Here is a 16,548-nt window from a genome sequence, read left to right as displayed (position 1 = left end):
TACTACATTTGCACCTATGTTTTGCACACTTTTTTTCTCCAAAATTTAGTTGTAAGTTGATGAGAGAGAAAATGTGTGTGGGGAAGAAAGAATATATAGAAATTTAGTTCATTTGCTAAACAAGGTTTTATAAAATAGTTGAGAAGGAAAACTCTAGTGAAAATTAATCTTAAATAATAGAAAACAAACTAAAATGAAAATTAAGAGAAGTAAAACACATTAAAATTAGTTTAAAACTTTACAAATAGTTTTTAAGAATTATTTGGTGTAATATTTTATGATTTTTGTATGAATAAAGATATCTTATAATTATTGTATGACTGTCATTATTGTAAGAATAATTATTTGTGTACGATTTTTTTTTACTCGTGTAGATGGATCGGCAATGGATGTACGCTGACCGGCGGTCCAAAGAGTTTATTGACGGCGTGCACTATTTTTTGAGAGTGGCCGAAGCTAACAGACAAAGGGGTTTTATTTGTTGTCCATGCAATAAGTGTAAGAATCAGAAGGAGTATTCTGCACCCAGGACTATTCATTTCCACTTGTTTGAGTCGGGGTTCATGCCAAGCTATAATTGTTGGACATCCCACGGAGAGCAAGGTGTTGAAATGGAAGAAGATGAAGTGGAAGACGACAATATTCCGGACTTTGCTCAGTATGTTGGATCTGAAGAAAATCAAACGGGCAAGGAGGAAATAGCTGCTGATGGTAACGACGTTGCGGATGATCTTGGTCAGATGTTGCAGGACGCCAGGGAGGACTGCGAAAGTGAAAAGGAGGCCCATAAATTGGACAAGATGTTGGAGGACCACAGAACTTCGTTGTACCCAGGTTGCGAGCAGGGGCACAAAAAGTTGGATACCACTCTAGAGTTCTTGCAATGGAAGGCAAAAAATGGGGTTAGTGACAAGGCATTTGGCGATTTATTGAAACTCGTCAAGAACATTCTTCCGGGGGGAAACAAATTGCCCGAGACAACGTACGAGGCTAAGAAGATAGTCTGCCCGTTAGGACTGGAAGTAAATAAGATTCACGCATGTCCGAACGATTGTATCCTATATCGCGGTGAGGAGTATGAGAACCTAGAAGCATGCCCTGTTTGCAAAGCACTACGATACAAGATTAGACGAGACGATCCAGAAGAAGTTGACGGGCAGCTAACAAAGAAGAGAATTCCTGCTAAGGTGATGTGGTATTTCCCTATAATACCACGGCTAAGGCGTTTGTTCAGGAACAAGGGGAATGCTAGAATGTTGCGATGGCACGCTGAAGAGCGTCAACAGGACGGGATGTTGAGACACCCCGCCGATGGTTCGCAGTGGCGAAACATCGACAGAAAATTTAAAGAATTTGGAAAGGACGCACGAAACATACGGTTTGGTTTGAGTACGGATGGCATGAATCCTTTTGGAGAGATGAGCAGCGGCCATAGCACTTGGCCCGTTACGATGTGTATCTACAACCTCCCCCCCTGGCTATGCATGAAGAGGAAGTACATAATGATGCCGATTATTATTCAAGGCCCCAAGCAACCTGGTAACGACATCGATGTGTACCTAAGACCACTGGTCGAAGATCTTAAACAGTTGTGGAAGAAGGAAGGTGTCCCCGTGTGGGACGAGGACAAACAGGAGGAGTTTAACCTACGAGCGCTGCTGTTCGTAACCATCAACGATTGGCCTGCACTTAGCAACCTATCCGGACAGTCCAACAAGGGGTACAAGGCTTGCACTCACTGTATGGATGAAACAGAAAGTACGTATCTTAAGCACTGTAGGAAGGTTGTATACATGGGTCATCGTCGATTCCTTGCAGCAAACCACCCGGTATGGAAGAAAGGCAAGCACTTCGAACATAAGGCCGACCACCGTACAAAGCCTAAACATCGCAGCGGGAAAACAGTGTTTGCTATGGTTAAAGATATTAAAGTAGTGTTCGGAAAGGGGCCTGGAAGCCAGCCTATAGAGAGCGAAGATGGTCACGCGGCGATGTGGAAAAAGAACTCTATATTTTGGGAGTTACCATATTGGGAATTCTTGGACGTACGCCACGCAATCGACGTGATGCACCTCACAAAGAACCTTTGCGTAAACCTTCTTGGCTTCCTAGGTGTATACGGAAAGTCGAAAGATACACTGGAAGCACGTAATGATCTGAAGCATATGGAACAACGCGGCGACCTTCACCCGGAACCAAAGGAGAAAGGAAGCCATTACTTGAGTCCAGCCAGCTACACTCTTAGCAAGGCAGAGAAGGAAAGTATGTTTGAATGCTTGGAGAGCATAAAGGTACCGTCTGGATACTCCACGAATATCAAGCGAATAATAAGAACGAAGGAGAAGAAGTTCACAAACCTAAAGTCTCATGACTGTCACGTGTTGATGACACAACTGCTACCAGTTGTATTAAGGGGTATCCTTCCAGACAATGTCCGGGCAACAATAACAAAGCTATGTGCATTCATGAACGCAATTTCGCAGAAGGTCATCGATCCGGATAGATTAGAAGCCCTTCAGAATGAAGTGGTGCAATGTCTCGTTAGTTTTGAGTTGATATTTCCACCTTCATTTTATAATATAATGACGCATCTGCTTTGTCACCTTGTGAAAGAGATCCATATTCTCGGGCCTGTGTACCTACACAACATGTTTCCTTTCGAGAGGTACATGGGCGTTCTGAAGAAGTATGTTCGTAACCGTGCTCGTCCAGAGGCAAGCATCGGCAAGGGTTATGGAACAGAGGAGGTCATCGAATTTTGCATAGAATTTATCGAAGACCTTCGCCCAATCGGGGTACCTGAATCACGCCATGAAGGGAGACTAGAGGAAAGGGAACTCTCGGAAGGAAAGCAATAATGACGGTAGACAACAATTTATTCCGTAAAGCCCATTTCACTATTCTGCAACACTCTTCATTGGTAGCTCCTTACATCGAGGAGCACTTGGCTCTAGTTCGCGCCAGGAACATTGGTAAGTCCGATGCATGGATTACACGGCATCACATTGATATTTTCCCCACGTGGCTACGACAACATCTCATGGGTAACGAGTCGATCAACTAACAACTTGCCTTCCTAGCGAGAGGACCGTCTGGGTCGATCGCGACATTCCAGGGATATGAGATCAATGGGTACACATTCTACACGAGAGCCCAAGACATGAAGAGCACGAACCAAAACAGCGCTGTTCGTGTCGATGCCATGGGACACGATGGAACAACTGCCACGTATTACGGTGCCATCGAGGATATATGGGAACTTGACTATGGTCCTCTCAAGGTTCCTCTGTTCCGGTGCCAATGGGTTAGGTTGACTGGTGGAGGCGTAATGATTGATGACAGTGGTATGACAACTGTTGACCTTAACAAGGTTGGATGCTCGGACGAACCTTTTGTCCTTGCAAATGATGTAACGCAAGTCTTTTTCGTGAAGGACATGTCTAGCAAAGGAAAGAAGGGCAGAGGGCCTGACGAGCCTAAGCGTCAAGTGGTTCTCCCAGGCAAAAGAAAAATCGTCGGAGTTGAGGACAAGACTGACGAGGATTACGATCAGTTCGATGGGCAACCCCCTTTCACGGTGACGATTGACCCTAGCATCCTCCAATCAAATGAAGACACCCCTTACTCACGCAGCGATCACAAGGAAGGAACAATAGTGAGGAGAAAGTACGTGCGGTCAACCATCACCGCCGATGTAATGCCGTAATTATTGTGTACACGATGTAAACTATTTTGGATGTATTGATTATCCATATAAACCAATTGATGTATGGCATAATTTACTATCATTCATATGCTACATTTAATTGACTATCATTCATATGCTAATTATAATTGACTAGAGAATTTTTAAAAGTATTAAATCATTCATGTGGCATTTACAGATGTTAATTAGAGTTTTTCACAATTTAATTTACTATCTTTCATATGCTACTTATATATGACTATTCGAATTTTTAAAAGGTTTAAATCATGCATGTGGCATTTACATATGTTAATTAGAGTTTTTAACATTTAATTTAATATAATTCCTACGCTAAGTATATATGATGATTACAATTTTTATTAATTTTAAATCATGCAGTATGTACATACATATCTTAATTAGAGTTTTTACCAATTTAATAATATCATTCATATGCTAAGTATATATGATTATTGGAATTTTTATTAATTTTAAGTCATATATTTGCTTATTACGATTTATCCACTTAATTTATTACAGACAAAAATAATTTTTCGAAGTAATTGTCATTAATCTTTGTACTTTAAATAATGTTAATGCATTAACTTCTATTTTAGAAATACATATGTAAGCGAAAATAATATGCAGTGCTATAATCTTTAGTCCCGGTTCTTAACCCTAACCGGGTTTAAAAAGAATTTGAAAATAGCGGGAAAAGATCTTTACTCCCGGTTGAGGAGAACAACCGGGACTAAAGATATCTTTAGTCCCGGTTGTTGAGAACAACCGGGAGTAAAGATCTTTTCTTTAGTCCCGGTTGTTCTCAACAACCGGGAGTAAAGATATCTTTACTCCCGGTTGTTCTCATCAACCGGGAGTAAAGATCGAGGGCTATATATATTCCCGATGCGCGCCCTCGTCTTCTCCACCAACACTTAACGTTTTCGGCCGATCGATCTCTCTCGGCCTCTCTCCTTCGCCGCCACTGCCTAGGGCAAATCCCAACGCCGACGCCACCGTATCTCGCCGTCGTCTCGAGCTCGTCGTCCTCGCCGCCGCCTCCACCTCCTTCACCGCCGCCACATCTCTGGGGTGAGAGCCGCCGCTGCCTCTCCCTTCATTGATCTCCGATCTCGATCTCTCTCTCCGTCGCGCTGCCCGCCACGAGACGCTGCGCCACGATGACGCCGCGCCACGCCGCCGCTGGCACGCCACGCCGCCGCCTTCGCCGCCGCGCGTGCAACGCCGCCGCCGCCACATGCAACGCCACGCCACCGCCGCCGTCGCCACGCCGCCGCCGCCGTCGCCACGCCGCCGCCGCCGTCGCCACGCCGCCGCCGCCGCCGCCACGCCGCCGCGCCAAGCGCCGGCCCGATGCCGCCACACCGCCGTTAACGAACACGTGAACGAGAACGAACACGTCAACGTACGTTGCCGCGAGAACGTGAACGAGAACGAGAACGATCGAACGAACGAGAGCGAGAACGAGAACGATCAAACAAATTAACGTGAACGAGAATGACAACGAACGTGAACGAGAACTAACGTGAATGAGAACGAGCGAACGAACGTGAACGTGAAATGCAATATATATATGTTACTTCGCATTTATCCTAATACATATTTTTTGTATCTTGCAGAAAAAACGTGTTGTCGGAGTCGTCCCTCAAGCCAGAGTGGAAGAGCTAGCCCTAGAAGGAATTCGTGCAGGCAAGTGACGTAATAATATAAATGATTGTTATATTTGTAATGCAATTAAGAATATTAGACTTGTAATTAGACTTAGCATATAAGAATGTGTAGTGTTCTAATATTATTTGAGTTTTAATATAAGATTATTTTATTGCAAATTAGACTTAGTATGTAATTATTGACTACGGAATTGGTGCGACTCCTAGCAATTGACTATTGTAGTCTTAATTAGACTTAGCATATACGCACGAAACACTTAGCATATATGACTATTTTAGTCTTAGCATGTAATATTATTTGAGTTTTAATATAAGATTATTTTATTTGTAATTAGACTTAGTATATAATTATTGACTACGGAATTGGTGTGACTCCTAGCAATTGACAATTTTAGTCTTAATTAGACTTAGCATATACGACAGTTACACTTAGCATACATGACTCTTTCAGTCTTAGCATGTAATATTATTTGAGTTTTAATATAAGATTACTTTATTTGTAATTAGAATTAGTATGTAATTATTGACTACGGAATTGGTGCGACTCCTAGCAATTGACTATTGTAGTCTTAATTAGACTTAGCATATACGCATGAAACACTTAGCATATACATAACTATTTTAGTCTTAGCATGTAATATTATTTGAGTTTTAATATAAGATTATTTTATTTGTAATTAGACTTAGTATATAATTATTTACTACGGAATTGGTGCGACTCCTAGCAATTGACAATTTTAGTCTTAATTAGACTTAGCATATACGACAGTTACACCTAGCATACATAACTCTTTCAGTCTTAGCATGTAATACTATTTGAGTTTTAATATAAGATTACTTTATTTGTAATTAGAATTAGTATGTAATTATTGACTACGGAATTGGTGCGACTCTTAGCAATTGACTATTGTAGTCTTAATTAGACTTAGCATATACGCACGAAACACTTAGCATATACATGACTATTTTAGTCTTAGCATGTAATATTATTTGAGTTTTAATATAAGATTATTTTATTTGTAATTAGACTTAGTATATAATTATTTACTAGCTAGGGTTGTATAATATACGTCACCTAGACTTAGCTTATATCACGATTTGTAATTAGACTTAGCACGTAAGGTTGTGTAGGGTTCTAATGTACGACATTTACACTTAGCATACATGACTTAGATTGTTAAAACATAAATGTCTCGTGACTTAGCAGATGTTTCTTGTATCAACAGATGGCTGACCGTGATGAGGAACATATATTGTACGATACAATCGCGGAGGGAAGCAGCCAGTACTGGAATGAAGAAGAGGGGAACGAGGATCCAAACCAGTACTTGAACGAGGAAGGGAACGTGGAGAGGGATGCGGAGGGGAACCAGCAGGGGCACGTGGAAAGGGATGTGGAGGGGAACCAGGAGGAGGAGGCTAGTGGTAGTCAACCCTCCGTTGGACAGAAGAGGGCACGCGGGCAATAAGGTGCAGCGAAGAAGCTTGAGGGTCGGCACATCATAATGGAAGTGGAAGAAGATGGACGTCCTAGTGCCCCGGCTGAAGCCGCCAAGAACTATGTACGACACAGCGGTTGGGTTGTGCGGGATAACGTGCCTGTCAATACGGTGTACTGGCGAAGAACAAGGGCACGCGGAGATCATGAGAGCTTTGTCCCAGATTCAGAGAAAGAGATGTTGTGGACCACAATGTTCGAGACATTCACCCTTCCCACGGGTATAGAGGACAAAGTGAAAAGGTGGACTCTGAAGAAAATGGCAGAACAGTTTCAGAGCTTCAAGGGAGAGCAGACACCGAACTTCGACACATTCCCAAAGCTAAGGGATCACTGGGACGAGTTCGTTGCATATAAGACAGGTGAACAAGGGCAGGCGATGATGGAAAGAAACAAAGAAAATGCCGCCAAGAAGAAGTACCATCACCACTTGGGGTCAGGAGGCTATAGCGTCGCGATGCCGAAGTGGGAGGAGATGGAGGCTAGCTTGATTGAGAGGGGTATCGAACCGGCAACCGCCAATTGGCCGGAACGATCGAAGTTCTGGTACTATGCTCACGGTCGAACGCTCAACCCAGCTGATGGCTCACTGGTCTTCGGCGATCAGATACGAGAGGCTGCGCGACGACTAACAGATGCAGTGGAAGCCTCCTCTCAGGGCACGTTCCGACCGGACAGAGATAGGGACGAGCTGACACTCGCCCTGCAGACTCCAGAGCATCCAGGACGAACACGAGGGAAAGGGCTGATTCCTTGGAAGATTGGTTTCAAGGAGGACATCCACACGTACAGGAGTCGGATGAGGAGTAAGAGAGATACCGAGGCGAAGATTGCATATCTATAGTTCCGGGTATCGAGCTACGAACTCAGCATGCAAGAGAAGGTGGCAAGGAAGGTTGATGAACGCATGGCCGCACATCGGTCCCATGATCCCCAGCCGACCATTCCTCCTGCAATGGTGAGCCCATCAGGAAACCGTAGCAGCTGCGCCTCAATGGGGCAGGTAGGATCACAGAGCATGGACGCCATGCAAACACAGGACGAATCGACCTGTCCCGTTGATGACATCACTCAGCGGACACCATGTGAGCTGCATATTCCTTACAAGAACTTATCAATAAAGGTAAGCTCGTAGTTTATATATTTTAGATTTAGCCATTCCGCTAGTTGCTGCTTATATATGTTGATTACTAATAAATAATCTCTCACAACATGAAGGTGGCGTCGGGCATGGCCATCCCAACGGACCCTTCAGGTACTTACCACTGCAGGCTGATTCCAGCAGGATACTCGAAGGTCGAAGTTGAGTTGGTCGAAGGCGCGTACGAGGACCTCGAGCTGGATTACCCTGGAGGAGACGGTGAGACGCATCTACGAGACACAAGCCATGCCATTATTCTATGGCGCAGGCGGTACATCATCCTCCCTGGGCGACAAGCGGCGTCTCGTGCACCATCTCCTCCGGCTCCGCCATCTCCTCCTCTGGATCCTGCACCGTCTCCTCCTCATGCTCCGCCAGCACCGTCTCCACCTCAGGCTCCAGTACCGACTCCTCCTCAGGATCCTGCACCGACTCCTCCTCGGGCTCCTACACCTACTCCTCCGCAAGCTCCTCTTCCGGCACCTTCAAAGTCAAGGGCCCCCCCAGCTTCACCGCCTGCCCACACAAGGGCAATGAAGAAGGCGAAAGTTGATGCCGCCAAGAACAAGGACCCGGGGTACGATTGCACGCAAGAGGAGTTTGACGCTTACGTTGCATCAGAAGTCAAGAGACAATTCAAGCCTCGAAGTCCAGAAAAGAAGATTCCTATAGACCCCAGTGTCAGGAACTTCTTCAAGGGTATGTCTGCATCTGTCAAGGAGGCCATCAAGCTATCGGACTATGAGCGAATGCTGAAGAAAGCATCTTCTGGAAAGTCCAAACCAGTCCCTCAGCTTGGAGAGCAACCAAACCAGGAGATCGAGCCGTTGGTGACCGGTAAAGAAATGACGATAGAACAATTTATTACTGACATCGGTCTAACTACGGATCAATTGCTAGGAGTCGCACCAATCGAAAAGGCGGAAGTGAAATACATGTACAAACTCGGTAAACCGCTTGTCAAGCCTGAGCTGCTGTAGTCCCTACCCACACAAATGTACAAGTTCCATCAGCTGTACATGGAGATGAGCGCCACCGGTAGAGAGATGATCGGAGCGAGGATCAGGGACACGGACTTCTTGCAAGGAGATGACATTCTCTGGATCAATTTCAAGGGAATCTACGATCTATACCAGCTGGACGCCCTCGATGTCTCTATTATGAGTTGCTGGATTTTGTAAGTATATCGTTCAGTTAGATTTCTTACTATACGTCTCCTTTAATTAATTAGGTCCTTGTATATAAGTAGACTATAGAAAATAATATACTCCCTTTTATCGTTGCAGAATGGAGATTCAAAGGGCCCGACGGTGGAGGGTTTTCGATACTGGATTCATCGACCCTCAGAGAGTAAACGTCGCAATGCTCGACCAATATCCACAAGAAACAGAGGACAATCTCGTCCATCTCCTGAAGGCGCAGCATTACAAGACGTTCATACTGTTGCCGTACAACACAGAGTTAGTTTAATTTTACTGTCTTCCTACATACCAAATTTCATTCCCGTACGAACTTGCTAAGTGTTTCATATGTAATGCATCCCACGCACATTGCAGATTCCACTGGGTGCTTTTACTCTTCGACCTGTCGGCCTGCACCGTCAACGTATATGACTCAATGGATAAAAAAGAGTCTACGTTTGACAAGGTTTTCGAACTTATAGACAGGTACCGTCATAAGTTCCTCTATTAATTAAGAAAATCTTGTTATGTTAATTGCTACTACGAATCATAGCTTTAAACTCGATGTCGGGCTTGGTATCGGTTCCGTCATTTGGTCCGCGGCAAATGGAGAGAAAGACTTAGGCGGAAGTTCAAATTTCCTGTGAGTACACATGCTCTACATTTATATTTCTCCGATTCAAATACATACAAGTGTATATTAATTATATCTCTCGTTGTTTGTCATTTATTTGTAGTGCGCAAAGCAAAAGCAGGGAACTAACTTGTGCGGCTATTACGTGTGCGAGTATTGCCACAGCCTTGCAGACCAAATCATCACCACAAGAGAGCTCGATGTACGTACAAATAAATTCAAAATTTCATTACGTAACGATTTCTTGTTTAATTACTAATCAATTTTATACATTCATATAGTTTATTCGCATGAGGGATAACCTGACCACACACAAGGAATTTATCGCGGCGGTTCAAGAACAACTCATGGGATTCATCAATGAAGAAATCCTTGATCCCAAGGGTGAATTCTACTACGACGGAAACACAATTCACCGGTCCTTAGCTTCTGAGCTAGCAGCGAGTACTACTACTACGTCGAAATCGTAGCTAGCTAGGACATATAATGGATTGTAATTAATACATGACTACATATGTTTCTATATGCATGTGTACACATTTTCTATAATGTAAATATATTTTGGTCATATATATATATATATATATATATGCATTTGCATAACATATATATGTATAAATACATATATATTATGCATGTACATATGTACTGAACCATATATACATATATATATATATAATATATATATATGTATGCATATATATGTATTGAAACATATATATGCATGGTTTATATATATATATAAACCATGCAGCAACAGGGCCATGCAAAAAAAAAAAGGTCAGCTCGATCTTTAGTCTCGGATTGGTACTCCCGGTTTAGAAACCGGGACTAAAGGGGGGTTACAAATCGGGACTACAAAGGGTTTCTCCACCAGTGTACGCGCACGTGCACACTGTCCACTATATAATATCACACTTACTTCTATAAATAGGATTGCACAATACTCATCTTTAAAGTATTAAAAATGTTGAATATTGATATGTATGGGTAGTAGATACATCAATTACTCCTTCCTATATACTCCCTCCATATTTTTTAAAATATGACGCCGTTGACTTTTCGACCAATGTTTGACCATTCATTTTATTTAAAAATTTTGTGCAAATATGAAAATATTTATGTCATACTTAAAGAACATTTGATGATAAATTAAGTCACAATAAAATAAATGATAATTATATAATTTTTTTAATAAGACGAATGGTGAAACGTTGGATAAAAAGTCAACGGCATCATACATTAAAATATAGAGGTAGTAGTATTGAAGAGTTGAAAAACAAAAATTACAGGCATCACTAGCAAATGGGTACGTGAAGGGGAAACTAGCTAGCTGATTACTCATGGAGAAAGACAGATGGACCATATATGGTGTGTTAGGCTCGCAGCTTTTGGTATTGAGCCCAATGAAATTTCATTAGGTCCAAATAGACATGTCAGTAGTATGTTTTGCTATCTTAATACAGCTTAAACTAAATCCCCGAACTATCCAATAATGGATCACGCCAACAACATAACAAACCTAAATGAAAATATATAAAAAAAGATCATATCTCAACTTCATATGTGGGTGATACAGTAAAATGGACAAAGGAGAGTATCAGAATCTGGGCTCCAAAACACCAGCTTTATCCTAAGTGCAGGTCTTGTCCCAATACTACTCCATACTTAGGAAGTCGTTTAGGACAATGTTTAAGTCAAACCTTGGGAATATAAATCATGAATAACTCTCAAGTTATTGAGTTTGAAAATATAAAAATTATATGTATAGATTTATCTTGAAAAATACTTTCATAAAAATATACATATATCACTTTTCAATAAATATTTTTATAGAAATAAAAAGTCAAAGTTGTGTTTTGGAGACCGTGTCACTGTTCTAAACGACTTACTTTATGAGTATGAGTATGGAGGGAGTATGAAGCACAGCTAGCACAACTGATATCAGTTGTATATATGTTCAGCGGCCAAGCGGCCATCCAGACTTCTGATTTTCCTGATGTCTACTATACCTATAGTATTCTCTGTTCAAGGCAAGGAGTATGAGAAGTCAATATACGAATAATCAGTGTCCCACTACAAGACACTGATATGAAACTCTCTCCAACTCCTAATGTTATAAACTCTCTCCGTTTCTAAATATTTAACACCGTTGACTTTTTTAGCACATGTTTGACCGTTCGTCTTATTCAAAAACTTTTTTGAATGTAAAACTATATATATATACATATAAGTATATTTAATAATGAATCAAATGATAGAAAAAGAATTAATAATTACTTAAATTTTTAAAATAAGACAAACGGTCAAACATATTTAGAAAAGTCAACGGCGTCAAATACTTAGAAACGGAGGAAGTATATCACTTCCTGCTTCATGCAATCCATTTCACTGGCACGTGTCCTAACTATCAGAGTTTCTTTTTAGAGTACTATTTATTCAGCAGAATAAGGTGAAGCAATGGTGGAATAATCAATTGCCTTTATGAGATCGATGTTTAAATGCTCCATTTAACTCAGTGTACGTGCTTCAATTAAAAAAAAAACTACATTATATCTAAAACCACTCAGTGTGCCATCGTCGAGTCATCGACTAGTTTAGTATGATAAGAAATTGAAATCACATAAGCCTGTGGATTGCGTAGTTTCTAGCAGATGAGATTTCAAGGCACTTTTGATACACACGTGTTCAGATGTGCAAGTTTCCCTCTTTCCAAAAGTTGGAAATAGATGCTACTAAGAATTTAAATTGCAATTGCTAACTACACTTACTGCAAAGAAATTATAAAATTCTCTGTTTTCAGGCAATAGTGATGCAGGATGAAGAAGGAAATTGCCAGTGATGTTTCCGATGCTTGTCATGCCTTTGAACTCCTATCCTTAGCACGCTTTGATCGATGAAGGTGATACTTTGAGCGACATTATTCAAGATTCGCCATTGTATGGATGAGGAATGGATGAAAAAATCACCTCATTCCATCTTTAATTTCCACCACCGACTCCTCTAAAACTTACATGTAGTGCTAGCTTGTTCTGGTGCATCCAGTTCTGCTCAATGTCGTTGAAAGCCTGAAAGGGGAAGAAAAAAAACTTTAATTGATTCCATATTTATATACTATCTTTTTTAACTTGGTACAATTAATTTTACCGACTAATCTTTGGTAGAGTCTCTATAGTATCGTTATCAATATTATATTATAGCTCAATAATGCAGCAAATGGATTATTTAACTATATATAAGTATATTTTTGATGTACAAATTATAAATTTGGTGTGCTGATTCTTCTTTTCTTCTTGGCGAATGTACACTGGGATGCAGACACTCGACACAGACCACACTTACACAACCCACTTATGCATACACACAAGCGCATCCTATAAACACATTTGAAATCATTTGAGTCACCGATGGTCTCTAAGATGAATTTTATTTTAATTTGTACTCATGAATGTTTTTTCTCTTATGCCATATTATTCTTCGGGTTCAGGATCCACATTAAACACTAGCTTGTGCAAAAGTATAGCTTTGGGTTAGCAAATCTCATGTTGTTATAGTCATCAAAGAATCAGAAAATTAAGGGGAATAAATCCTAATGTAACATAGTATATTGCAGCTCTACCAGCCAGAACATCCTATCATATATCCACAAGACTGAATCATTTGCTCGAACGGAAGTAGTCGTGCCATTAATTAATTGATTTGGTCTGAAATCAGATCTTGAAGGAAACAGAGATGAAAACTTCAAGACATTTAAACCTATATTTATTATTCCCTCCGTTTAATAATGTAAGACTTTCTAGCATTGCTCATATATATATAAATGTTAATGAATTTAAATACATACTATGTCTAGATTCATTAACATCTAAATAAATGTGGGCAATGCTAGAAAGTCTTACATTGTGAAACAGAGGAAGTATCTATTTAGAGTTGTGATTGATAATTGGACAGTTTACTAGCACTTCAACTTGTCAAAAGGATCGTTCGGTAACACATTTTCCTAGAAACTAGCAACACATTATGAACCATTCACACAAGTACACAACGGCATGCCAGTTCACCTAGGCACCAAAATTGTCTTGTTCTTCAGGTATATAGATTGACAACACATGCGATCTTGTTCTTGAAGTATATAGATTAACAAAACAAAAGACTAATGCAAGCAACACCGGACACTGCCTCTACTCTGAAAGACGTCAATAGTAGCAACACTGAAAAAGATATGCGATGATTGTGGAGGTCAACACATCACACTAGCAACACAGCATGAATCATCCATACAAACCATGTACCAATCAACCTAGGCACCACCGCATCAAGGGTAACATAGCAATCTTACTCTTCAAGAAAAACGTAAACAGCATAAACTCGTGCAATAGATATTCCTTATGCCTACTATGCCTATGGGGTAATATGCAGATCACTAGACGATCAATGTACATATATGCAAAAGAGTGGATCGACCAAAACTGAGAATCAAACTTTTTAATCGATCGATCTCTATATATAACTGTTCTACATCTAATTGTGACAGAGATTCACATGCTACATAAAAACATAAATATATTTTCCCAAAAAGAAAGTCGTTTGTATTCACCGGCGAGACACTTGTGGTCTAACAGGTGGTGTGGCGGTGGTCAGACCGGCGGCAGCGAATAGCAGCAGGAGAGGATGCGGTGGTCCGATCGGTCGGACAACACCAGTTAAACCGGCGGCGTACGAGCAGTCAGACTGGTGTGTTCATGGCGATCAGACTGACTACGTCGAGATCTCCATCGGTTCGAGTGTAACTTTTATTTTTGCTAAAAGTTTTGTGTTTTTTGGTTTTCCTACCATTCACCCACTCTTTGGTAGGTTTGTTTGATCTTGTTCGATCCTATATGGCTACATATCACATAAACATTTTTCTTAAGTTTGGACCTTTCTAAGAAATAGCCATGGGTGCAATTTAGATGTATTGTTAACATATATAAACTGTTTAGAGTTTGAGATGTAATTGAGCGGTTTACTTTGCATGTACATTCCATTCTTTGTTAAGCCAATCAGCTCCAACTGAATGCCGTGGACATTGTACAGGGATAACAAAATTCTGCTCCCTCTCCACTCTGAAAGAGGTCAAAAGTAGGAATGCCAAAAAGGATGATGATGATTGTGGGTGTCAATACCTTCCACGTAGCAACAAGGCATGAATCATTCATACAGCTATATGGCAATCTACCTAGATACCAAGGGGTACATAGCGATCTTACTCTTCAAGAAAGACATAAACAGAATAAATTCGTGCAGTAGATATTCCTGATGCCTACTATGCCTACGTACGGGGCAATTTGTCGGAAGGTGAAAAATATGTGGATCACTAGACGATCAATGTATATGTATGTATGAGAAGGAGCACTAGGAGTGGATCGACCAGAACTGAGAATCAAACTCTTTTGATCGATCTCTCTCTCTCTCTATATATATAAGTACATAACTGTTCTAGCTCTAATTTTGACAGACATTCACATGCTACATAAAAACACAAATATATTTTCCCTAAAAGTCGTGTGTGTATTTAAAGTTGGGTACATAGACTGCAAAGTGTTCTCCTATTAAATACTGCATCATAATCCCTTTTCATAAGCCCTAGCCCCTGTCCCTTAATTAATCTGAAGAGGTGAAAATAACAACACAAAGAAGCCAAGACGTGTTTCAGTCAACTGCACATTCAGTAAATACTCACCTATATATATGTAAGGGGTGAATCGATCGATTGTTACAGACCTTCAGTTCTTTTTGCATGCATTGGCAATAAGAATTCATGATTTGTACCGAAAATAAACAAAGTATAGAAAATGAGAGACATCTATTCTGATGTACTTTTTCTAATTTAATTATCTAGGACCCTACAATCAAGATAACCTAATTAGTTCACAGAATGCACCTGCCTGCTAAAATTCAGACCACGCAAATTGCAAATTGCAGCTGCTTTTGGAATTGCAAACCAATAGCCAGTGATATGCTCCATTATTATCTCCATCAAGAAGCTCTATGTTGATAGCCACAATATGTGTTGGGATCAAACCTTGCTCCCATCCCAAAATATCACACCTGGATTCTAGGGGAAAATTACAATGTACTTGTGTGTAGATAAGACAAGATCATATAAATAACCTGATATTTTTCTTTGTCTTTCATCAGCAGCATTCCCGATTCCTCCCAAGCCTACAAACGAACATTGTCGAAGGCGACAAGTTTAGAGCATTTCGTTCGTTCGATTCGTGTTTTGAGGGAGAGCATGATGGCCAAAGCTCTTTTCAGGCTTCATCTTTATACTACAGTGTCGCTGCATCTTTGATTTCCAAGGTTATTTACCATGAAGACAAACAGTTTTACACTCAGTGCATTCAGCATATCATGGCTGTCTGAAGAGAGCGATTTATACTATACATCCACGCTTTCTTAGCTATTGTTCATAATTTTATCGATGATGTACTTGCGAAATGAATTTGATTTGTGAAAAATCGATATGAAAGTTTACTAGCACTGCTAGCACTTAATAATCAGTTTGCTGTACAAGAGGAAGAGCCTGAACAACATCCAGGTTAATTGGCAGGTTTACAAGAAGAGTTAAACTAGCTACGACCAATCCTCAACAGTGAACACCTAGCCATCTCTTCTCATTCAAAACATTTTTTTTTTGAAAACAATGGAGACCACTTCTGAAGTTCTTGATGAT

General features: G+C 40.7%; 1 pseudogene; it reads left to right on the top strand.

Annotated features, from left to right (window-relative positions):
* Positions 1–389: 389 nt before the first annotated feature.
* Positions 390–3,685, top strand: LOC127756510 (uncharacterized; annotated as a pseudogene).
* Positions 3,686–16,548: the final 12,863 nt, after the last annotated feature.

Source organism: Oryza glaberrima, chromosome 12 (genome assembly GCF_000147395.1).
Source record: "Oryza glaberrima chromosome 12, OglaRS2, whole genome shotgun sequence".
NCBI classification, from domain to species: Eukaryota; Viridiplantae; Streptophyta; class Magnoliopsida; order Poales; family Poaceae; genus Oryza; species Oryza glaberrima.
The sequence above is the reverse complement of the archived record's forward strand: the minus strand, read 5'-3'. Positions and strand labels throughout refer to the sequence as shown.